Source organism: Strix uralensis, chromosome 17 (assembly GCF_047716275.1).
Source record: "Strix uralensis isolate ZFMK-TIS-50842 chromosome 17, bStrUra1, whole genome shotgun sequence".
In the NCBI taxonomy this organism is placed as follows: Eukaryota; Metazoa; Chordata; class Aves; order Strigiformes; family Strigidae; genus Strix; species Strix uralensis.
In genome coordinates this window covers 9,168,652-9,192,740 of record NC_133988.1, presented here as the reverse complement: position 1 = coordinate 9,192,740, position 24,089 = coordinate 9,168,652, and the positions used below count along the sequence as shown (strand labels likewise).

At 40.2% G+C, this 24,089-nt stretch overlaps 2 protein-coding genes across 19 annotated transcripts in view; one reads left to right on the top strand and one right to left on the bottom strand.

Moving 5' to 3' along the window:
- Window positions 1-8,907, bottom strand: part of TANGO2 (transport and golgi organization 2 homolog) — a 41,376-nt gene extending 32,469 nt beyond the window's left edge. For 3 of the 7 annotated variants that reach the window (XR_012631333.1, XM_074887435.1, XM_074887442.1), the window contains exon 1: window positions 5,426-5,471. The gene's annotated coding sequence lies outside the window, so the exon portion shown is untranslated. Of the gene's footprint in view, window positions 1-5,425; window positions 5,472-6,002; window positions 6,140-7,077; window positions 7,675-8,382; window positions 8,747-8,821 lie in introns of those variants that run through there. The other 4 variants (XM_074887438.1, XM_074887437.1, XM_074887436.1 and 1 more) reach the window with 4 other exon arrangements.
- The window catches only part of ARVCF (ARVCF delta catenin family member), a 291,281-nt gene continuing 272,829 nt past the window's right edge, over window positions 5,638-24,089 (top strand). For 6 of the 12 annotated variants that reach the window (XM_074887415.1, XM_074887413.1, XM_074887418.1 and 3 more), the window contains exons 1-2: window positions 9,124-9,449; window positions 9,896-9,947. The gene's annotated coding sequence lies outside the window, so the exon portion shown is untranslated. Of the gene's footprint in view, window positions 5,765-5,894; window positions 5,995-6,360; window positions 6,729-9,123; window positions 9,450-9,895; window positions 9,948-24,089 lie in introns of those variants that run through there. The other 6 variants (XM_074887427.1, XM_074887426.1, XM_074887425.1 and 3 more) reach the window with 3 other exon arrangements.

Genomic DNA, 24,089 nt, shown 5'->3' with positions numbered 1-24,089 from the left:
AGGCAGCAGCACAAGACTGATCCTAACCACGCCTCCGAGAATACATGTTGCAAAATCTTCCTTGGAGGCCCACAAAAAAATGGACAGATTACATTTGCTAAAATAAAGGACAGAATCTCAAAGAGCTTTAGTTTGTTTTTAAGACATGTACCAAAAAGCTATATAAAAAGATAAATCTAGATTGAGAGATTTCTTGCCTGTTTGTTGAGCAATTTGTTATAAAAACAAGATAGTGACTTACAATTCAGTTTAATAAGCAGTTCCATTGTAATTACAATTCTGCATGTCCTTTGGAAGGTAAAGGGCTACAGCTTCTACTATCAAGGATATATTACTGTCTGCCCATCAGAAATGAGCTTATGTCCATAAAACACATTAAATAAAATGCATTAACAGAGTGGTTCATGGACCAAGCAATACACTAGAATAATACTGTACACTATTGTTCACTGGTCCCTACTACAAAGACAGAAATACGACAGCTTCATTCTTTTTACCTTTTCCTCAGTGTGAGCATCAGATTGACATTTATAAATATTAAGCCATGCCAGACTTTCAGAAACAACACTAGTAGCTCAGAAGAGATCCCCTTCAAATCTGCAGTCAAGAGGTACCCCTTTACAGCATCAGCATGAATATGATAGGTAATCTTTAGATCTTTTTGGTTTTTGGACAAAGTGCAAAAAAGCACACTTGGTGAAAGCAGGGATATAAAACACAATTTGAATGGGCAACTGTCACTGGCTATTTTTGCTGACTTTGGAGATACGGCTCCCAGTATTCATTAGGTGTCCTGCCAGATAATTAAATGGATTAATCAATAAAAAACTGTTGACAATTAATCACTCATAAAACTACTGTTTTAATAAACAGGTTTCAGACTCCATCAGCTGATTTATCGAGTTTCCTTCAAATAATCAATTCAGTCCAGCTGTTTGGTCAAAGTAACCGGTCAACATAAAGCTTACACAAAAACTGCCAGTCAGAAAACAGCAGCAGAGTGAGTTTGTAACACTCACCACAGTTATCTAGCAAGATAAGTATTTTCAACACCTCAGTGCCTTTCTAGAATCCGTATTCATTATTGGGTACTACTGCTTTGACAGAATTACCTTTTTGTCACCCCATCAACCTTGCCTGATGTTATTAAAGTTCTTTAAATTACACTTGTGCTTTGAGTAACTCTAAATATCAATTTGGATTATTTATCTTGGGCTCCACCTGCCGGCCTTGAAACAAGCATAAGTGTTTATATGTCCTATATAAACAGTCCAACCTTTTTTTTTTTTATTCAGACAGAAGTGTTTCAGCCAGCTAAAACAGAGGTACCCCTTAAAATAGCAGTGATACTTAATTGGCAAAGGGGGCAACCAGTGTATTTTGGTACCTTCTCTGAGCAAAGCTGGCATTGCAATGCAACACCTGCTGGTGTTAGCCTTAAAATTCTTAAATAAAAACATATTGTAAGTCAGACTCAAATTTGAATATTCTGAAATTTAAGACAATTATCAAACATTAAGAGGAAAAAACCTTAAGAGAGGCTGTCAAAGACACGATAAGTACATAAACATTTAATCAAAATCTTTATACAGGTGTCATTCTTTCAAGCTCATATTCACATAAGAGGGTGCTGCAACTATGGGGATGAGACACACATATTGCACAGAGCTGCTGTTACAAAGCAGATGTGCTCAACTCAGCCGTCTCATCATTCAGCTACAGTCTCCCACAGATCAAGGAGAGGAGAAGATGAAAGGTTAGGTCAGCCAGCCCTGGCTTCCACACTTGCAACTCGATCCTAAGTCTGACGCTGGATCGAAAGCTGACTGTCTAGCTCCATTTCAGCAGAAAATGTGTGTCTTCAGAACTATCCTTAGAGATGCAGGAGGTGGCTTAGTTAAAAAATAAAAAAAGTTCAAATAAAAAAAATGCTAAGCTGTGGCACAACACAAGCCTTCTGGTTTTCTTTTTTGAAGACAATACAAGCCAGACTATGCATACTGTGCAACATGGCATGGTCTGCAGAATAGGGGAAACGACTCCACTCTAAGGTGGAGACGGTGAAGACTTCTTGACCTCTGAATAATGAGCTTTTATAAAATCTAGTTTGATTATTCCTAGTCAATAAGTTATCAAGGATGAAATGATAGCAACAATCTCCTTTTTCTGTAATATGTTTCTAGTTTCCTGTGTAACTTATGCCTAATACACACAAACCAGCTTGACAAGAATTACAAACATCCTGTAATTAAGCATTCTGCTCCAAATGGCACTGCTGATTCGGAAATGACATTAAAGTAACTAACATTCTTATTCTGTGCTACTGTACTCTGTTAGACAGTACAGTGTGTTGTTTTGCTCGTTTTAACGATCTGTTAAAAGCCTGAATGGACACATGCCAGCATAAGGTAGCGTTTAGAGGGACTATCAAGAGACCAAAACATGATAGATTGTGTATGTTCTTTTCATAGGGTTCTGCCATCATTTGGTTGATTAGAAGCAATCAGTTCACAATTTGGCATAAAACCATTTTACCCCTAAGAACTCCCAGTAGCAGCCTTTGAAAAATGAAGCCATTTGTTACATATTTTGTTTTCACAAATGAAGCATCATAAATAACATCTGTCAGTAACCACAGTGATCTCAATTGCTTCTCAACTGATCCAAAACTGTTGTTTAGGTGCAGTCTAAGAGACAGCTAAAGATCATCAGTCAATGGATTCTGATAGTTTTATGTACCACAACAATAGCTCATGGTCAGCAAAAAGTATTTTACCACTTCTTTTGAATTTGTTCAAAGGAAACCGAGCACTACACTCCTCAAATGCCCACAGAAGAATAAAATTGGATGCATTTTCGTTCAATAATGGATGAGATTTTTTTTTTACACTGAATTTTAAAATCATAGAAAATAAGAGATACTTGATTAGTTTTTAAAAGCAATCTACCTTTTTTTTTTCCCCCCTCAGAAAAGAGTCTCAGAGTTGCATTTTTTAAAAGAATTTTACTGATTTGCTTTTGCACTTCCCTTGTGTACCACGTGCTCCTGTGTAGTAATACTAATCATTAAAGATAAAGATGAGGTGGGATAGATCAGTAACCTGATTTCTTTTAGGTTGCTCTGCATAAAGACAATTTGTAACTAACCTGAAGTTTGTAACTGTACCAAGGTGAAGAGTCAGCCTTCACTGCAAGAGACAGCAAAGCAAAGTAGAACACTTACGAAAACACAGGAAATAACATGTAAGGTGCACGCCATTCCCCAGTTTAATGAACTAATTTTATTTTCAGCTCTTCAATTTCTCTCTCTGGCATTTTACTAGATTAAATCCACTGTACAGCTCCCAAGAGAAACAAAGGCCAGTAAACATCACCCTTTTCCACACCATGTTTTAAAAACATTTGCAAGGGATGGAGTAAGACGGCCTTTTCCCCAGTTTCTCAAGAGTGCTACCTTCTCCTCTGCCACAGATCTGCAAACCCAGAGTCTTTTGCTAGACTTCTTCCCCCTTTTAGGCAGACTGTTAAATTCTTAGGTTTTCTTCAGTGAGCAACCAGCTAGAAATCCTTTTTTTGGGGCAAGCAAATCTGATTTCCATTTCTTACTCATAGAAAGTCTATGTTAGAAGTAGCTGGAGGAAATATAGTGGAAGAATCATACGTACTTGCTCTGTTCTTACGTTCTTTCCTAGAGGTATTCCTCTAGACCCTCCCAGAGCAAGAATACCAGTCTATACAGACCTTTGACCTGACACAGTATGGCTGGTCTTACATTCCTAAGCTTAACTTCCCCTGACGGAAGGGCTGCAATCATCACTTACATAAGTGTGGTTTTATTCCCACTCTTCCCATCTCATCTACAATAACTCTGAGCTTACTACCTACCCTGAACAAAACTTAAGAGGAACCATGGGGTGATAGACAGTCTACAAACGTGGGGAGAGGAAGGGACCGAGAAAAAACACAAACCTACAGCAGTTAAGTAGATAAAAGAAGTCCTGCAGGTATCCTTACTTAAGAAAAACTACATTCATTTATTTCAAGATCGCAACACAAGAAGAGCTTGAAAGATTATTGCTTTGAGTTCAAATAATCCTTCTATGAGACATAAGGCAAGGACAAGAGAATTTTGTTAGTTCTTGTGTTAACAAAATTATTTATTCAATTGTAATTTTAATGAGCTCTTCAAAAAAAGTATGCCCATAGAAGTTGTTTGGGTGATCACTATCAGCATTCAGCAGGTTCACTTGGAATTGCTCTCAAAAGAGCAACACTAGTGCCTAGGCCTACCTACTTTACTGCAGGTATGTTATATGTCTAGTTGTTTCCACTTTCAAGAATATAGTTGCTATGATGGTAGACATCCTATTACCGAGTCTGGAACAAGTGGTACATAACTGCACTGAAGCACTGCCAAACATACTAAAACAGAGAAAAATACTAGCCCAGCCTTTAGACACTTCATTTAAAATATTAACTGAATATTAATAATGAAAATAGATAGCAAGTTGGCTTCAGTTAGAGCAGAGATACTTGAATCTCTGTATAGCCATGATCAATTCAGTCAAACTGCTGATAAAAACTATGGGAAGCCTGAAAACAACTCGACCAAAAAGAAGTTATTGAATTTAAGTGAAAAAAGTCAAGTTTCTGTATATTTTGACTTTTAAAAAACAGCACAACACACAGCAGAGTGAACTAGTAATCAAGTGTGTCTCAGAGCAACCTGTGCCCTGTTGGCCTTATAATCACAAAAGAAATCTCTCAAAAGATCCCTAGTGTTTTTAACACCCACTAACTGAAACATCAGTAGTTTTCAGTGTTCTTCTGTGACTATTTCTTGACAAACTAACATCAGAGGGCCACCATATGTTAAAACAATTACTTTATCAAACTCCTGTATGTGATACAAGTACCACTAGCCGCCACCAGCACAGGAATGAAATGCTATCACATAACCAACGAAAACAAGTGTTGGTTGACACTTTAAAATACCCCAGTAGTTGCCGTTGGATAAATTTAGAACAATCAGTTTCTTGAGCAAAAGGCGCCCGGGAGCAGCGCTCTCCTCCGCGCCGCTGGCGGTGAGGGGAAGCCCAACCGCCGCTGCCGCGGAGCGCTGGGGCTGTGGCGCTCGGCTGGGAGGGGCCTGCCGGCCCGCCAACACCTGAAGCGACTCCCCCCGCCAGCCCCAGGAGCCCGTTACCGCAGCCAGGCTGCGCCGCGGGCTCCGGCGCCCCACTCGTGACAGGTGAAGCGACTCAAGGCTACTTCTGAGCCTGGCCCCCACCCCTCCCACCAGGCGCGAACCAGGAAGGGCGCCGGCCCGAGGTGACGCCGCCAGGACGGCGCGGGAGAAGGGCCCCGGGTCCGGTTCCCGCCAGCCCCCTCAGAGGAAAGAACCCCGCGAGGCCGCCGCACTCACCCACAGCAAACCACGGACACCCGCCCACGCCACCGCGCCGCTTCCGGGAGCGCAGCCAGTTCAAAACAACGCCCGCCCCTATTGGCTCCCGTCGCCCCGCCCCCCAGGTGCTATTGGAGGAAGGACTCCCCGCCTCTCTTCCTCAAGCTGTCATTGGCTGGTTCGCACACAGGTGCCCGGTGGGTGCCGCCCTCTCCCTTTCCCCCCACGGGCTGGGCGTCGTCATGAGGGAGGCCGTGGCCTCGATTCCCGCCCGGCCCTGGGGTCCGTCGCCTGCCGCCGCTGCGTGAGGAGGCCCTGGCCTGGGGGTGTTTCCAGAGGCGGTACCGGGTGCTAGAGGCACGTCACCTTCAACACAGCCCTATACCCGTGTATGGCACAGTGGACAGGAGAGGTTGTCTCTGGTATTGTATAGTCCATGGGCTGCTTCTTGGCTGCCTCAGCTCATTTCCGCTATATTTTATTTCAGGGTATGAAATAATAACATCAAAGGCCTGATCTGAGCTTCAAAGGGCTCATACCTCTGAGGACTGATACACCCAGGACAGTCATAGTGAGTTTGGATGTAGGTACTTACTCGCTTCTAGAATAAGGTCACAGGGTGGGAGGCGTGTGAGCGTGACTACCTTCAGGAGAGACTCTGCTTCCAGAAAGGCCCCAAAGTTATTGGGCCCTGAGCTTGCAATGGTATGAATTCAGGCCAGGACAGCTTTCCTGAGGATTGAGGAAAACACAAGTGACAAAGTCAAATCTGCTTTCAGCTATTAAGCACAGCATGATCAGAACTGATAATTAAACAGTAGTTTTACTTAGATCTGCAGATTTAGGCTGGGATTGCATCTGTGCCACCTTTTTGTCCTTTCATACTGAAATACTAACTTATTTGTGGGTTTTTCACACAAGATTTCAAACTTTATTTCTGACTTTTTCCACAGGTGGCAATACAGGGTTTCAGTGGAGCCTGTAAATTAAAAATGTTTTATGGTGAAGCCTATAAGGGACGACTAGAAAAGTCTTGACTGCTCTTCTGGGTTCTAACACTGATAAATACAGTATGCACAAGATACTACCGAACACTAATGAAAAGAACTGCCAGTGGTATATGAGTGTGTAACGTGGCGAGCGAGGGAAAACCTTTAATCCTGGATGTGGAAAACCTGAAGTCAATTGTTAACTTTATTGCTGGTCTGGCATACGACATTGAGCAAGTTCATCTCAATACTTTCTTTCTCCATCATCAACAATGGGATGATAGCATTGACCTTTGCAAGGTCTTTTGAGATCTACCAATGAAAATTGCTGGGTGAGTATATCATCATCATTATTTGTACTATTGCTTTTGAAACACAATATAGATTGTAGTTATTACCTACATCTATCAACCTTGATACATATTAATCTAATATATATTTATGTTTTCAGGTACAGAGTTGTTATCTAAAACAGTTATCTGATGAATAAGTAGACAAATTATACAAATCTCTTAATCCCCATTACATTAAAATTGGTAAAATGCATACACATTAAATGTAATTTATTGTTCTTTGCTGTCACTCTGTTTCTCAAAGTATTAACTCATCACTGTGACCAAAGATTATTTAGCTTCTATACTTGATACCCATTAAAAACCTTCAGATGTTAGGTCTGCATACCTTCAGCGGGAGTTATGTCCATGGGAAGAAGAAAAGGAAAACTGTCCATAGGCTTAAAACTCAATGGTGTTTTTACTGATTTTTCATTATTTCTAACACATATGGGAAGTTTGAGTAAATTCAGAGTAATTTAAAAACATTTTTTAGGAGGCTTCACAAAAACAGCCTGCTGCAAGGATTTGTGAATACTGGATTTGGTGGCCATTCAGGCTTTTTCTTCTACTTCTTGTGTCTACTTTTTGTTCTGCCTAAACCAGCTCGGTTATTGTTGTTCCTTTTAGACCCTGTCCTAGGGGATCTGTGTATAGCTCCCATTGTTTGTCAAACTCGAATAGTCTGATCCCATGTAGGCAGTGATTCTGTATCCACTTTTAAGTATCTTTAATGAAGCGAGTGGCACTGAACCTCTATTGGAGAAAGCTAAAAAACAAGCAGAAGCTTAGTGAAAAGCTTGTAGAATTGTCCTGAGTTAGTCTCAAAAACTAAAGGAGAAATAGCCCTGACATTTGTTTAAAAACTTTGTTCTGTCTTTTAAATGCTGTAATGCATGTTGTTTGGAATGCCTAAAGCACACCTTAAGTGGATTTCCCTGAGAGATCTCAAAAAGTAGTTGCTAAAGAGGAGACATCAGTGACCCAGGCAGTTTTCTACAGATCAGTTCTTGCTCTGATCCTATTTGATATCTCTATCGATTGTCTAGATGATGTAAGATCTTTAGTAGTAAAATCTGTAGCTTAGTTGATGCATGGATAATTCACATGACTAATTAGTTACAGAATCATCTAATGTGCCCAATTAAATCATCCTAGTCCAATCAAAGGCATTTTAATGTCAGAAAATGCGAGCAAAAGCATCTGGAAATAAAGAATGCAGGGATCAGGGCCAGCTTGGCAAAAAGTACTTCAGAAAAGAATTTAGCTGTTACTATATATAAATGTTTCAACATGACCTCTCAGAGCAATACTGTGGTAAACTGGACTAATGTAATCCTTTAATGTGTAAAATACAGAATATATAGGGGAGATGGGGGAGTGATGCTGCCTTTGTCCCCAGTAACAGTGGAACACCGCACCATTTCTGGCACCCACGGTTAGGGAGGAGGGAAAATAGCTAGAAATAATTCAAAGGAGGAACATAAAAATAATGGAGGTACATAACAAGACATAAAATAGGGGTGTAGGAAGCTCAAGTTATTAATCTTATCAAAGAGAAGGCTGAGAGGTGACTGGATCACCGGCACAGACCACTGCAAATGGCGAAAAGCTCAAGTTAGACACATCCCTAGGGATCAGGTGCCAGCATTACCTGGCTGCACTGCACCTGACAAGCCCCCTGTCACCGCACGCATTTCAGACATTAGTTGGCCCGGAATCTCCCAGTCTACAGCTGTGAGAAGCACCATTTGGCTTCCCAAGAACAGAAGACCTTTAGCTGGACTGCAGGTCGGCGGGCTTAGCGCTGCAGGCCGCTTAGTGAGGTTCCGCGTACCCATCCAGGGAGGTGACATAATGGTCCCTGCTCCTCCTGCCGATGGCACTTCGCTCCCGCGGGTAGCGGGCGGCAGCGCCGTGCCCTGCGCACCGCTCCTCGCCGTGCGGGCAGCCCCGGCTCCGCTCCCGCACCGGCCGCGGCCCCTCCGCCCGCTCCCGCCGACCCCGCGCGCCCGCCCCGCTCGGACGGACAGTCCCGTCGGCCAATGCGCGCGGAGCGGTCAGCCAGTGAGCGGAGCGGGGCGGAAACGCACCAATGAGGCTTTGGTTGCTGGGTGCGAGCGCACAGGAACCACCCAATAGGAAAATTCGCGGCGCGGCAGCAGCGCGCCGGCCGCAGCCAGGCAGCGCGAGGCAGGGGTCGGCGGCGGGCCCGCAGGCGGGAGGGGGTCGCGGCCTTTCTGCCCGCGATGGGGCGGCGGCCGGCGCGGGTGCCTCTTCCCTTCCACTAGCACTTCACACACACACCACCACCACACCACCCCCCGCCCTCTGTGTGAATGTTGAGGAATGATAACGCCCCGCTTAAAAAAAAAAAAAAAAAAAGAGTTGGAAAGACGGTGCCGACACGGGCTGACTGGGAAGCGCGGTCCCCTCTCTCTGTGTGGGCCTCTCCTGAGGGACGCTCGACCGGGGCGGCTTCGCGGGCGGCTATTTTCTGAAACGTAGTTTCGGAAGAGGACGCATTTTTCAGTGTTGCCCTTGGACCTTTTTTGGAGCGGCCTTGGGGGCCGTCGGGAGGACCGTGCTGCTCCAGAGGTGGCGAGTAGCCAAGTTGGGGTGCGGGAGCGGGGACCCGGAGGGCCTGATGGCAGCGAGTCTGTGTGCTTTGTAGAAAGAAGAAATCCCCAGTGTGCGCAGCCAAAAATCGTAGTAGAAAAGGTAAATGCAAGAAAAGGGTTAATGATTGCTTCCACCTCCCCCTCCTCCCCCCCGCTTGGATAAAGATGGTCTTGGATACCCTTTGTAAATAGGAATGTGGAGGTGGGAGGGGAGAATCAGCCCGACTCGGTCTACTATGTTGTGTTGGTGGGTAAGAAGGCGGTGGAGAGGCTGATGCAGCCCGGGAGCTCTCCTGGGAGAAGGCGCGGGGGGACGGACGCGCCTCCCGCGGGAACCGGGCACCGGCGGGGCTGCGCCGGCGTGGGGAGGGCGTGAGCGGCGGGCGGAGGGGGCTCCTGCTCCCGGGGAACGGGAGCCGAGAGAGGAAGACGAGGGGCTTTCCTTGATATGCTGCCCAGCGGTTGCTGACTATTTTATTGAAGAGTTGGGGGGTTTTTTTCTTCCCTTTTTTTTTTTTTTTTTTCGGTACACCCGCCTCCTTGAAGCCAGCAGAAGGAAAATAAGCTGAGGACAGAGAAATAAGAGAAGACGGAGATGGTGAGCAGATCATTGGGTTGGGGGGAATGAATGAGGTTGCCGGGCTATTTTCTGTGAGAGGTTCATGCAGGGTGTAGTACGTTTGGGATGATTTTGCATCACGATTGCAGACTAGCCTTCTTTGTTTGTTAAAGATTGCTGGTTAAGGTTTAACAGCGTTCATCAGTTTATTGTGAGATACGCAACGAGAAGTTGATGTATACGAATGGCTAAAATTACAGACGTAAGCCACACACACAAGCAACCCCTAAACAAACCAACATTGTATTAATCCTGCAATATGATGGGCAGCTCTTGTCATGGAGGGAAGTCATTGCTCAGGTTATTTGTGGCATGCATAGGAGATGAGTCTCTTTGTAGCAGAGACCAAACAAAACTAACCTATTTCCTCACAAACGTGAAATCCATTACAGACTTAAAACCCGAAGTTAGTTTTTTCTTTTTTTCTTTCCATTTTCCCTGCAGTATTGCTGTACATGATTAAAATGTTTGCAAAACTTGATCAACTCTTTGAAATGTTCACTTCTAGCAGGCAAATAGTAAAGAGCGTCTTTCTCCCTCTTTTTTTTTTTTGTAATGTAAGCACTTGTTTGTGTATGTGGAAGGGGGAATTCTTGTAGCATGTACTTTGCTTTTTACAGTGTACTGTTGTGCCTTAGGTAGGTCACAATACAAAATGTGATTCTTAGCATGCTAAAAAAAAGGCAGATTTTTTAATATCAAGTGAAGACCTATTTTATACTAATATCATCTTAAACACTAGATACAAGTTTGTGGGGAGAAAACCCGCCGTTTTGTATTAATGGGAATGCTTCATGGTAAAAATCATGATTGTAAATGACAGAGTATTGACATTGGCTGATTGTATCTTCCTGTGGATGAAGTGCTGCAGTCTGTATTAAGTACATTAGCCCTTTAAGCTTCCATAAATTTGAACATATTTTGTTTACAAAATTGTGCAGGACTGCATGGTGCAGTAGTAAAATCTGAAATTTTAGGGGCTTTAGAAATGTTGCAAGGCACTGCAAAAGAGAAAAATTGCAGCTTCATATTAAATCTGCTGTGGAAAAAAAAGATTTGTTATAATAAATTAACACAGGATATATATACATGGTGACTAAAGTAACTGAAAGGGCTGGATAGTTTGGAGTTTCTACAGAAAAAAATAAGTTGTGAACTATGCTGTGATCATTATGCAAGATATTTGGATGGATGGCTGTTAAATTTATTTTAAGCAACATCTCTGTAAATGCTTGTCTGAAATATTTAAATTATATGCTCCATTAGGCAAATGGGTTTATCTGCCCATTGCTTGGCTAAAGGAATGTGTTAGGAGGGCAAGGTTTAGAAGAACAATACAGTTTGACTGCATAGTTTCACTGCATAGTTTATCCTCATGTATTGTTCAGAGATGCATAGAATGTATTTTATTTGACGTTGGTGATCTTTATAAGTTGACTTTGCTGATTTTATTTTTATGTCATAGTTGCTGTCAACATAAATAACTGAATTTCGATTAATATAACCATAGATTTGATCTACTATTTAGCTAGAATGGCTGAAAAGTAGTTCCCTTGTCTGATTTTCATCTATTCACTCAAAATCTCTGCAATGGATTTCAGTCTCAGAAATTCTTTAATATTGGAAGAACTGGTAAGAGTTACAAATAGAGGGAGATTCCCATTGTATTGAGTTAGGACACCGCACTAGAAACAGCAAAATTCCTGCCTTTTGCTTATACTTCAGATTTTGTTCAAACTGCAGTTTAGAGAAGATATCTTATCCTGAAGACCATCTGCATGCATATTACAGTTATATAAAACTAAGCTTCTGTATTTGATTTTATGTAATGCAACACATTATTTCTGCAGTGCTTTTGGTGGATCTTGGTTAGTGTCAGAATTGATACACTATGAGGAAAACCTGTTAGAATTCTTGTGTTACCAGGTTTATAATTTGTTGCTCTTAATATTTTATTGTGTGAGTATAAATCTTTGACATAAACATTGTAAACAAATGCTGTAGCAGCTAAGTGTGAGATTACATTTAGTTTATGTCTTTACAGTTTAACCAGAGTATGACAGTATCTTGTCTAGTGTGGGTGCATTCTATTCCTAATAGCCATCATAGTAATCTTCAAAGCAGAAAGGCTAGGTCAAGTTTTTTACTTTATTGCCTGTCTCTACAGAAGAAGGAGGAAAAAGGCCAACTCTAGGATTACACCAATATGGATAGGGGAAGGATTTATTGGTTGTGTTGTGTGCAGTTACCTTACTCAGACTTCATATTAGTCACCTGGAAATTAGCATTGAGATTTCTGTTAAGATTAAAATCCACATATTTTTAGAAAAAGTGTTCTTTCCATAATGCAAAACATATAGAGTATACATGTAACTTGGCAAACATATTTTCTTTAGAAAGGGGCATTAGCAATATCATGGGTTTAAGCATTAAAATAAGAACGAGGAAATCTTGATGTCTCTTAAATTCCAGGTAGGATGTGGTCTACATGTGTGCTGAAGCAAGAAGGTTAGCCACCTATCTCAGCATCTGAAAAAAGTAGCAACCATCTTACATAATCAAGTGGTTTTTATTTTCCTCAGCTAACGTGTAAAACAAACCCAAACCCAAAAAACTGCTGTGCAAGTTTTTTATTCCTTGTTTGTCCTTTTCATTCCTACCTTTGCGTTTCACAGGCAATCCAAAACAAGCTGTAAAGCTACTTCTGGTTCTATATGCTGAGGTTCTAGAGGTCTAGGTCTTCTGCATTAGCTTAGGTCGCATTCATTTTAAATAGTATGTAAGACAAATAACTAATTCTAGTGAATCTAATTCTTTTAATATGTTGGCTTTTCTGCAACGTTGTAAGAACAGGCAGCTCAATTTAGTAATATCCAAACTTTTGAAGGGCTGGCAGTCAACCCTCTAGCAGTCACATTTTCAGGAAGTAGCATTTTTGGTGTGTGGTGTGTAAATGGCTAATCATTTAATAGTAGGTGGACAGCATCTATTATTCATCATTAATTTATACACACTACATCAAACAAAATACCATTTTAGAGTCCTGATGAGACTCATTGATTGCCACTTTGTTTCAGGATAGTTTGACATTTTGACCCACCAAAATACATGCCTTTCTTGGAACATCAGTTAATCTTGGGGATAAAAAATGTACAAGAGACCCATCACACCCAGTAGGAATGTATATATGGATGGTATTTTTACATATTTTAGTCTGTTGAAGAGAACACTTCAATTTAGTTAATGAAGTTTGTATCTAGTCACTACTCATTCTTACAAAGAACATGACTGAATATATTTTCTTACAATATTTATCGCTACTGGGAGTGTACCACTATTGAAACAAATGGCCTCTTTCTGAAAATAATGAATTTTAGCTAAGTAAGGCACCATTATACCCCTGAAATGGCTGGCTTTATTGATTTTTTTTTTTTAACTGATTATCGAATTCTGTAAAAGTTGATACTGTGTTTATACCCTCATATTTTGCTACGTAGTTACGTTTTTGATGTCCAATCTAGATAAAATTGATGGAGATGTCACTGATTCCAAGCAAGAGCCATCAAAAATTGGTTCTAAGAAGCTGGACACAGTGAAGTCAAGGAATCTGCTTAATCATATGTTTGAAAATCAGGCCCTCTGAGGAGTTAACCTAAAAACCCAAAATCAATGGGTAGCTCTGTACATATCTAAATCTGTGTTTTCGGAAGTGTAGACTTTTTGCACAAGATGGAAAATGTTTACTAGCAATAATACACTGAGGAAAGAACCTGTGAGTCTGAGTATGTGCAGTTCTGCATCTCTCCAAATAGCTCTTTGTGAAGGATCTCTTGGTCTGATTCTGCGAGTCTGAATCCTCTTTAATCAGCTGATATTAATTACCATGAGACAAGTGGATTGATTTTGAATATAGAGTATATTTAGAAAGAGCAAAATTGTAGTATTTAGATCACTGATTCCAGGCTGAGCAGCCCAATAAAGTAATTTTTGTCCAACACTTGTCTAATGGTGATACTGCTGGTGGCAGTGTTACAGGGTACTAAGATCCATTAAGAACACGTCGGCAGGATTGTGCTTTGCTTCACTCTCCAGTTTATATTGCACTGGGAAGACCTTTCTGTTTCTGAACTACATGCACTATGCTTTATATCTACAGATATGATGTTTTTTTTAGACAATTTAGGATCTTTGTTCCATAAGGTCCTTGACTGCAGTGTCAAAATCTGTGCATGCTTCAGTTGATGTTGTTTATAATTATGGTTTTCCTGCATCTCAACACATGCATTTCGTTTCAGAAGCTGCAGCAGGGTTTCCATAAGATACTGTGTGGATATATGCCAGTGCACCACTAATCTATTAGCTTATGATTTGTAGGTCAGGGAGAAATTGAGATTTTGCTATCTAAGCAGTATCATCTGTTCGCTGCTTTGGTGCTTACATGACATCTCAAGTTGGCTGAAGATTAAAAGGACACTGTCAAGGTATCTTTCACAATTTCATTTTTATTATTTGTTTTGTTTGCCTTATTATTGCTGTCATAACCCATTGGAAGCTTGAAGTCTAGTGCCTCGCCAACAGGCCTTTGTCCTCCAGAACAGTAACTGTTTAGCTGCTTATGGTTTATTTAAGAGTTGTGAAGCATTTACTGTCTTCTGAAATACATTACTGAAGAGTTACAGCTTAAACATTGCAAGCAAGTGAGAGGGAAGAAGCGAGTAAATCAGTTTAGGGCCAGTCCTGACACTGTGTAGTTACGGTAAACTCAAAGTATTTCTTCTTTCCCTTACTTCTTTCAGAATTTAATAATTTGGGAGTATGGAACTAGGCTCAGTGTTTCCTTTGCACAGTCATTCTTGAGAGTGTACTTTCCAGGGCTTGATATCAAGACCTGCATTCTTAGTTGGATATATTTTGAATTATCTAATGAAATAATCCCTCTAAGAATTCTTACAGGTACAGTGGTATTGGCTGACATTGAGGTGCTGAGCAGTAGCTTAATTTTGGAGTACTGGCCAGAAAAAAGTATCTTTACAGGATCTGGGCTTTGTATCCCATGTGCCTTTTTTCTTTTCCAAGCTTAATTCTTTTCCCCTCTTATTTCTGCTGTCATAAAAAGAATAATCATGGGGTTTTTGTACAGAAAAATGCTATCTTAACTTGCTGCTGTAAGAAAGTCTTAATTGATCTACATTCATTGCAATGTAAAGTTAGTGAAACTAGAGCTATTGTTTCCAGTAATTTAATTGCCTGTTCTTCATCTGCTCTGGTGGTGTAATTTCTACCCATGAGTTGGAAGCATATCAGCACAATTCCTTCATGGGACCTTCTCTTTACAGCAAACTTTCTCTGTTTAATCTGGGTTATATAGTGATAAAATTTCAAGTAACTGCTATTCAGAACAGTGACAGAAGCAATCGCGCAGACTTTTACTGGATTATTAATATGGCTAAGAAACTGTATTGCAATGTTTAACTAATCAACAGTGTCCACGTCTACTGGATTCACAGCTTGATGAGAGCTGAATGTATGTAGTGATATTGGGTAGACTTATTTCTGGAGGTTTTAAATGAAAAATTATAAGCTTTTTGACAGTATGCAGAGTAGCAAAGGTTGCAGAGATTCCCCGTAGGAATGTGAATCGCAGAATGACTTCAAATATGGTTCATAAAGCACAGACTATCTTGGGGAAGGAGAATCTGAGATGTGACACTTAAGTTGGAGTAGTTACAATAACATCAGGCATGTCAATTAGATGCCATTTCTGGCTTCAAATAAAAACAGTGGATAGAGACAGACAGACTTCTCTGAAGGTTGATTCAGTCTGTGGGTGTGAATCAGGTGTTTTAACTGGCACTTTGAAGGAGCCTCTCTCTGCTGATCAGCAAATACGGATAGTATATGGAGGCTAGCTTCCTAATGTAAGCATGTATGTCAGGTCCTGAAAGGGAGACAGCACGATTATTATTCTTGTTATGTATACATCAAAACTTCGAAGAACTTTCACATGGTGGGTATTTTAATTGCTCATTGATGGACTGAATTTTCTTTAGACAGCTGTTCATGCACCTCACTGATGAGGTTAATTGTATGAGGTTAAAGGGAAAAAAATAAATTTTGTCATTTTGTGCAGTTGTCAGAACTTTGAAGGAATTCTGTTGATGGTTGGTTGAGTTCCTTATGTGATGTGTATTGACATAACATCACCCATAGCAGTCTAGTAGAATCCATAAGCTTGCTGCTGCAAGAGTTTCTGTTTCTGTTTTGCTGTTTCTGGGAAAGAGAGGGAAGCCTTAGGCAAGTGCATTTGGAGAGAAAGAAGGCATGAGCATGACTTACGGTGTTATATTGGGGCTTGTCAAGGAGAATCCCTCTAATATCAACAGGAGATACATAGGAAATGCAATTAAAGTGTCTCACAAAAACAGTGTTCCTTTGAAAATGTGTGTGGGTTTTTTTTTTTTAAGCTGTGCTTCTCTAGAATGTGCAGAACACTGTAATTATTAGTGTAGATGTTTTTAACAGTATTCTGCTCTTTCCTTTGATACATAATTCTAACATTTTGTTAATCTTTTACAGAGGGTTAAAATGGCATAAAGGTCAGTTTGCTGGAATTAGGAGGTCTTCTGTCTCTCATGTCTGGATCTGTTTCTCCGTTTTGATAGGCCAGTGACAATGAGTGTTCTTTTGCTATGTGTCTACTCTGAAGTATTAAAAGAAAAATGCTTATATATGCTAACATTAATAAAGTGTTTCATACAATTGTGGTAATAACATTATCTATATTTAACTTTTCAATACTTCACAAATCTTTGGCTTATGGTTAGTATTCTGCTGGTTTATATTGCTGTCAAGTTTTGATTTAGAAATGAACTCTACTTAAAAAAGTGAAATAATCTAACATCCCTTCTACAATTCTTAATCTGATGCAAGGAAGCTTCAGTCATGTTGATCAGTAAAATGACAATAACCATCCATAAAACTTTGATTCACTTTTGCGTAACAGTAAGTGTATCCTAATAATGGTCCCGAGGTACTGAAAGCATAGTTTTATTGTATGCAGTAGCTATAAATTTAAGAGTTTTCCAGTATGTTTAAGGCATAATCTCTTCTGCCTGAATAAATATCACATTTGACTTTATTTTATCAATGTAATGTCAAGTGAATTCTCAAACGTGAATCCTAACGTAAACTGGCAGTGTTCTGCTTCTTTGCACTACAGGCTGGGTCATGCCATGCTGGTATAACTTCTCCACAAATTTTTAGACTGGTTCTTCTTTAATTCAGTGTGACAATACAAGTAATGAGTTATTGATGGCAGTGAAAGTGAGACCATTATGACTGTAATCAATAACACACCTGCATAGAATAACAACTACTACTAGGGACATATTTTGTATTGATTCAGGAGTTTATGTTGCCTCCACTACACCCAGTCTGCTACTTCCATAATTTATGTAATAAAATCTCTACTTCAGAGAAGCTGTTACTAAGTTAAATACCAAAAAATTATGACATATCAAGATGTAAATTACATATTGAAGATTTTACTACAAGCTGAAATAGCACTTGCTAAATTCCTGTGGGTTCTGATTCAGGACCAAGGCACTTCCTTACCGCAGGCTGAAAGATAACAGAAGTGAAAAAAAATGTTCCCTCTTCTGAGGCAGTATTTTAGAGGTGGAGGGTAAGATGCTGTTTTTAATGTGATGTGGCAGTGGAACCTTACTGAGTTGTATAATCCGTAAATTTGAAACCTTGGTAGACTTTCTTTGTCAGTAACCCTGATTCCAGTTCTGTTCTTAAACTGGAGTGGAATTTTCTCTTAATACTGATACATTTCCTTATGGGTCCCTTCTAACTTGAGATATTCTATGATTCTGTAATCTTTCTGTGTCTCTTTATTTGAGGAACACATTCTAAAAGATTGATGCTATCCTCTGATTTTCTTTTTCAAGCCTAAAGTCAGTGAAATTGAACAGAAGGTACCGATTATGACCAAGAATTTGGTAACACCAGTGTTCCTTGAAAGTAATATCTAGCTTCCTGGAGATACATGTTCATTCCTTTATTTACTAACTCTCTGTGTATTTTGTTGATCAGATGATTAGCCTCAAGTCCAGTGAAAAATTACTGTGTATTTATACTGAATAGAATAAAATCTCTTGGTGGATTTTAAGCATGATAAGAAAACTTAAACAATGTATCACAAATAATCTTGGCACATGAAGTCTATATGAAGCTGCAAATTCAGTTGTTTGTACAGATTCATGTACACTTTATTAATTCTTGATTTGAATGTCAAACAGAAAACTCAAATTTGCAAGTATTGCACACACTGGCTTCCTAGATATACAGTCTTCTATTTCTGATGATGTTACCATCTTTATATCCAAATATACCTAGAATTTGTCAACAGGAGTAATCTCAGTAGTCCAGAGAAATATGAATGCCTTCAAATTTACTGTTCTTCAGGTTATTAAATAAAATCCTAGTTCTTGGTTAACTTTGAGATCTTATTTGTTGCTTGTCTTCTATTTAATGGCATTATACCAAAACTCTATCTGCTGTAGGAGCAATTACAGTATAAATTACAAATGCAACCAAATCCATCATATTTGGGATGTCATAGCAGTCCAGTGGAGTTCCCACTAACTGGAAAAGGGAAACATAGCCCCCATTTTTAAAAAGTGAAAAAAGCAAGACTCGGGGAACTACAGGCTAGTCACTCACCTCTGTGCCCGGCAAGATCATGGAGTGGATCTTCCTGGAAACTGTGCTGGGGTACATGGAAAATAAGGAGATGATTGGTGACAGCCAGCATGGCTTCACTAAGGGGAAATCATGCCTGACAAATGTGGTGGCCTTCTACGAGAGGGTTACAGCGTTGGTGGATAAGGGAAGAGCAACTGACGTCATCTACCTGGACTTGTGCAAAGCTTCTGACACTGTCCCACATGACATCCTTGTCTCTAAATTGGAGAGACATGGATTTGACAGATGGACCACTTGGTGGATCAGGAATTGGCTGGATGGTCACACTCAAAGAGTTGGAGTCAGTGGCTCGATGTCCAAGTGGAGAGCAGTGACGAGTGGCGTCCTCAGGGGTTGGTGTTGGGACTGGTGCTGTTTAACATCTTTGTTGGTGACACGGACAGTGAGACTGAGTGCACCCTCAGCAAGTTCCCCAATGACACCGAGCTGTGTGGTACAGTTGACAACACTGGAGGGAAGGGATGTGCCATCCAGAGGGACCTGGACAGGCTGGAGAGGTGGGACCGTGCCAACCTCATGAAGTTCAGCAAGCCCAAGTGCAAGGTCCTGCCCATGGGTCAGGGCAATCCCAAGCACAAACACAGGCTGGGCGAGGAGTGGATGGAGAGCTGCCCTGCAGAGAACAACTTGGGGGTACCAGTGGATGGAAAACTATCTGTGAGCCAGCAATGTGCGCTCGCAGCCCAGAAAGCCAACCGTGTCCTGGGCTGCATCAAGAGAAGTGTGGCCAGCAGGTCAAGGGAGGGGATTCTCCCCTTCTACTCTGCTCTCGTGAGACCCCACCTGGAGTCCTGTGTCCAGCTCTGGGGCCCCCAACATCAGAAGGACATGGACCTGCTCGAGCGTGTCTAGCAAAGGCCACGAAGATGATCAGGGGGCTGGAGCAGCTCCCTTATGAGGACAGGCTGAGAGAGTTGGGGGTGTTCAGCCTGGAGAAGAGAAAGCTCCGGGGAGACTTTTGGGCGGCCTCCCAGGACTTAAAGGGGGCTACAGGAAAGGTGGGGAGGGATTCATTATCAGGGGGTGTAGGGATAGGATGAAGGGTAATGGTTTTAAACTGAAAGAGGGTGGATTTAGATTAGATACAAGGAAGAAATTCTTTCCTGTGAGGATGGTGAGGCACTGGCACAGGTTGCCCAGAGAGGTTGTGGCTGCCCCCTCCCTGGCAGTCAGTGTTCAAGGCCAGGTTGGACAGGACTTTGAGCAACCTGGTCTCCTGGAAGGTGTCTCTGCCCGTGGCAGAGGGTTGGAACTAGGTGATTTAAGGTCCCTTCCAGCCCAAACCATTCTGTGATTCTATGATAATAGAACTGGTTTGTACTTCCAGTGTTCAAGTCTCAGTACCAAGGAGCTCAGCACCAGGCCTGTTTAGTGAAGCCCTTCCATACCAAGCTTTGACTAAATCTAATCAAATTCAAGTAGGATGTTATATTCTTTTTTATGTAATAGTATATTACATATTGTTTTGTTGCTTACTGCTGAGATAAAGCTCCTGAAGTATGACAAATAAGAATTCAGATAGAATGGTGTTCCCCAGACAATTTTCAGAGTGAGTTAACTCCTGAAGAGTATCCTAGTTCTTGTGAACGTATTTCGTGCTGATATTTTGCCCTATACAGAATAAGGATATTTTATTGGAAGAATATTTGCTACATTATCTTTTTTACCAATGTTTCATGATGTTTTGTTTCTGTTGATGATAAACAGAACCTTTAGCTTTTACAAAGTACTTTGTTGATGGTGGGGTTTCTGAATCCCAACCCATGCTCATGTATCTGTTCAAGGAAATAACCGACTCATGTCATTTATGACACCACAAACCACTTTTCACTATTTTGAAGCAGAGAAGCAGTATGATAACTCTGAATTTCAGGAACTTTAGTTTTTAGGGGACTGAAGAACTAACTAATGTTGAACAGAACTGAAGCTTGTTACATTCATTTAGCTCTTCAGGAAGATCTAATGTAATGTGTCTGGTTATATACAGCTCAGTAACAAAATTCTGGGTTTGTATTGTTAGCAGTGGTTTTTAAACTGAAATTTAACATAAACTCTTAAGTATTTTTAATTGTATAAAGGTTAATCTCTTCACAATGCTAGGCAAATATTTGTGTTTAAATGATCAGGCGATAGTACAGGATTCTGTTTTCCAAGGGATTTTTCCTTTCTGTCTGTTTGAACGCACTCTCTTCCCAATGCAAAATTTTGATTTTACTGGACAGTTATCATTGTACTTTCTCTAAGCCCTACTGAGGGGACGGAAGATTTCATTAAGGAATTTCTTGAGCTGTTGGACCTTCTGCTAACAAGTAGCAGAAGTCTGATGAGGTTTGCAGCCTGGCTTGCTTATATTTCCCTTGAAGGAAGATCAGTGGTGATTGAATCCTGAGTAAAAGGAATGTGTGAGAACCTCTCTGATTTATAAATAAGTTGATACCTTGGCTGAGACTTTTAGTGATCCCTTACGAATTTATGCCCAAATTCTTAAAGGGATTTAGGCGCCCAGTGCCTGTTAAGTTCTGTTACATTTATTTACAGTATTGTCACTGAAACCAAGGGAGTTAGGTTTAGGAATCCTTTCAAAGGTTTGGATCAGAGGTATAAACTTCCCTTGACTTGTTTCTTTTAGGTTTGTGTGGTTGTTTCAGCTTTATTTTCAAATAAAGAGGGATTAATCTGGTAAGATGTATTGACAGGTATGTTTAAAGAATTAAATTATTGCAATTATTTTAAAAATACACTGGCAGATCAATTTGAGAAAAAATGTCAGTTTCCTCAGACTACCAAACTGAGAAGAGCTTTTAACATAAAACTTGATTTTTGATATTGAAATATAAATATATATTTGCATACATTTGGATTTGGAAGACTTTAGATCATACAGTAAACACAAGAATTCCATGGCCTTTTTGACCATGCTTGTTTAAAACTGCACAGTTTTGAAAGCATTTAGTACATTCTCAAACCTGAGTAAAAAAAGTTCAGAGGTACTTATAACTGTGAAGAGTTTCAAAATAAGAAGTTTCCATTTATACTGTTGTAAACTGTGTAATTAAAGCCAATCTCCAGTTGAGATTGTGTAATTCAGAGAATATTGAACATCCACACTTGCCTCAGGCTGTCTAGTGGACTATATTGCCCACAATTAAACAGATGAATGCACAAATAAGGATAGGCATCCTTCCAAACAGTTCTAGCTATATTTAGCAAATTCTTCTCATTTCCCTCTCTGTAGGAGGGTAGTGATGCTGGTAATCTTAACATTGGCCAATAGAACTGTGAGTGTCTTAAGCCCTGTCCTACAAGATGTTTTACCTTCCCATATTATTTTCACCTTGTATTCTCTGCCTTTTGGATTACATTTTTTTATGTCCTAAATAAATTTGCTTCACATTCTTCATCTGAATAGAGAAATAAGTAGAAGCCAGTTCTCTGTGCCACAAAGGAATAAGAAGAACTTCAAAGTTTCACAAATTAAATGTTCTAAAATTTATGAAAGATATAACCAAGGCAGGGGAGCAATACAAAGAAATCTTTTTATGGAAACCAAAGCTATAGATTCTGTAATTTTTAAACTCATTTTATGTATCAATATTTGAAGGACTACAGTGTCTCTTGTTAAAATGCAGTAAACTTTCTATGTAGCATGACCTTTAGAAAATACTGAATTCACAGTTTGTCTAGTTTTCTTAATTGATATTTTCATTTTCCTTTCGTAAGCTTCTGTATTAACCAAATATGTGGTAAAGTTGATGCTGTAGTTGGCAGGATTGAAAGATGCAGTCTTAATTCACAGTATAATCTGCATCGTTTTCCTAAATATGTGACTAACTTCAATTTAGGAAAACGGAAATAACTATTTAACTTGCTACATGGAGGTGTTGTGTTTCAGTAGGAAGACCTTGTAACTGTTAGGTTTGCAAAGTAACTTATGTGAATTGTCTTTTTTTTTTTTTTTTATTGGGAAAGAGAAGTATCCCAAATTCCAATCCACCTGAAGCCAGAACAAGACTAGACACAGGTTTTAATGAAATTAATTTCTTTTCTTCTGTGTTTTCATCATTACTTCATAGAGAATAATCTTGAGTTGTTGAACTCACCATGCTGTTCAGCAAAGTTAAAATAAGATGCAATAACTTACTGTTGCAATGAATCTTAAAGAAATGAGAGTACTGAGTGGAAAAGCCTTGGAACTAGAAGGACAGAAAACAAGTCAGAGCAAGTTAAATCATAGAGTAAAGACCTGTCAGATCATCTGGTCCATCTTTTGCAAGATTCTTCTATATAGCATACAAAACCTTTGTTTCAAACTGTGATGTTGCATAGTAATTCAAGGAGACCTCAAATTTCATCCCAGTTCCCCTTCTGCTAATTTTAGAAAAAGTTATTTCACTTGCCTCTCTGTTGTTTTTACTTCTGAGTACCCTATTTCTCAATTTAAGCGTTTAAGGGCAGAGATGCTGCTCCTGGGACCTCAGATTATGGCAACTTGTATAATGCTTATTTTGGTAGTATAATACTTGCATTGGATATGTCATGTTTCCTGCATCAGCTGCACCTCTGAACCTTGTAGGTCTGGGACAGCAGTCTGAGTTTAGCACTTCCTTCCCTTTCTTATACTTAAGGAAAGTACTATTTCCTTTTCTTTCAGATATGAAGTTGTATAGATACCATAACCTCCATCTGCATTCCTACAGCCAAGTGCCTGGCTTTGGTATTTTAGGGGAATAAAGTAATATATAGTAGTTATGTCTAAAAGGATATTCTCTAAACACCAGCATGTTACATCATTCCTTTGTCGTCACAGAAACTCGAGCTGTAAACAAGTTATTTCCCATTGGAACTTTCAGTGAAGTTTAGCTGTGTGGGATTTCCTGTGAGTCTGGACAGCTCTGCTGTTCTGCCTTTTAAGCATCTTTTACATAATGTCAGCTGCCCAAGAACTGATCATTCTGATGGTTAAAAATTTCTCCATACTTCAGCTTATTTATTTGTTGGCTTTTTTTTATTTAGGCAGTTCTTACTGATTTCGGTTTGTGTTTCAATGGCTCCTCTCCCTCTCTTTTTCTCTCTCTGAGAATTGCATGTTTAGTATATTTAGTGAGGACAGTTCTACCTCCTTTCAGCCATGTTTTTTGCTGGGCTAAAGAATCCAAACTCTTATTCTGTGTTCATAAAATGGGCAGTCCATGACCAGATAGTTTCAGTAGTTCATATTTATGCTGAGTCAATCTTTCTCTAATATGGATCTCTGGAATATCATACTGAATTCCAGATGCAGGTCTTCTGTTGTCACATACACTGGTATTGGCAATTCTCTCTTCCTACTGAAGATAGTTCACTGTTACA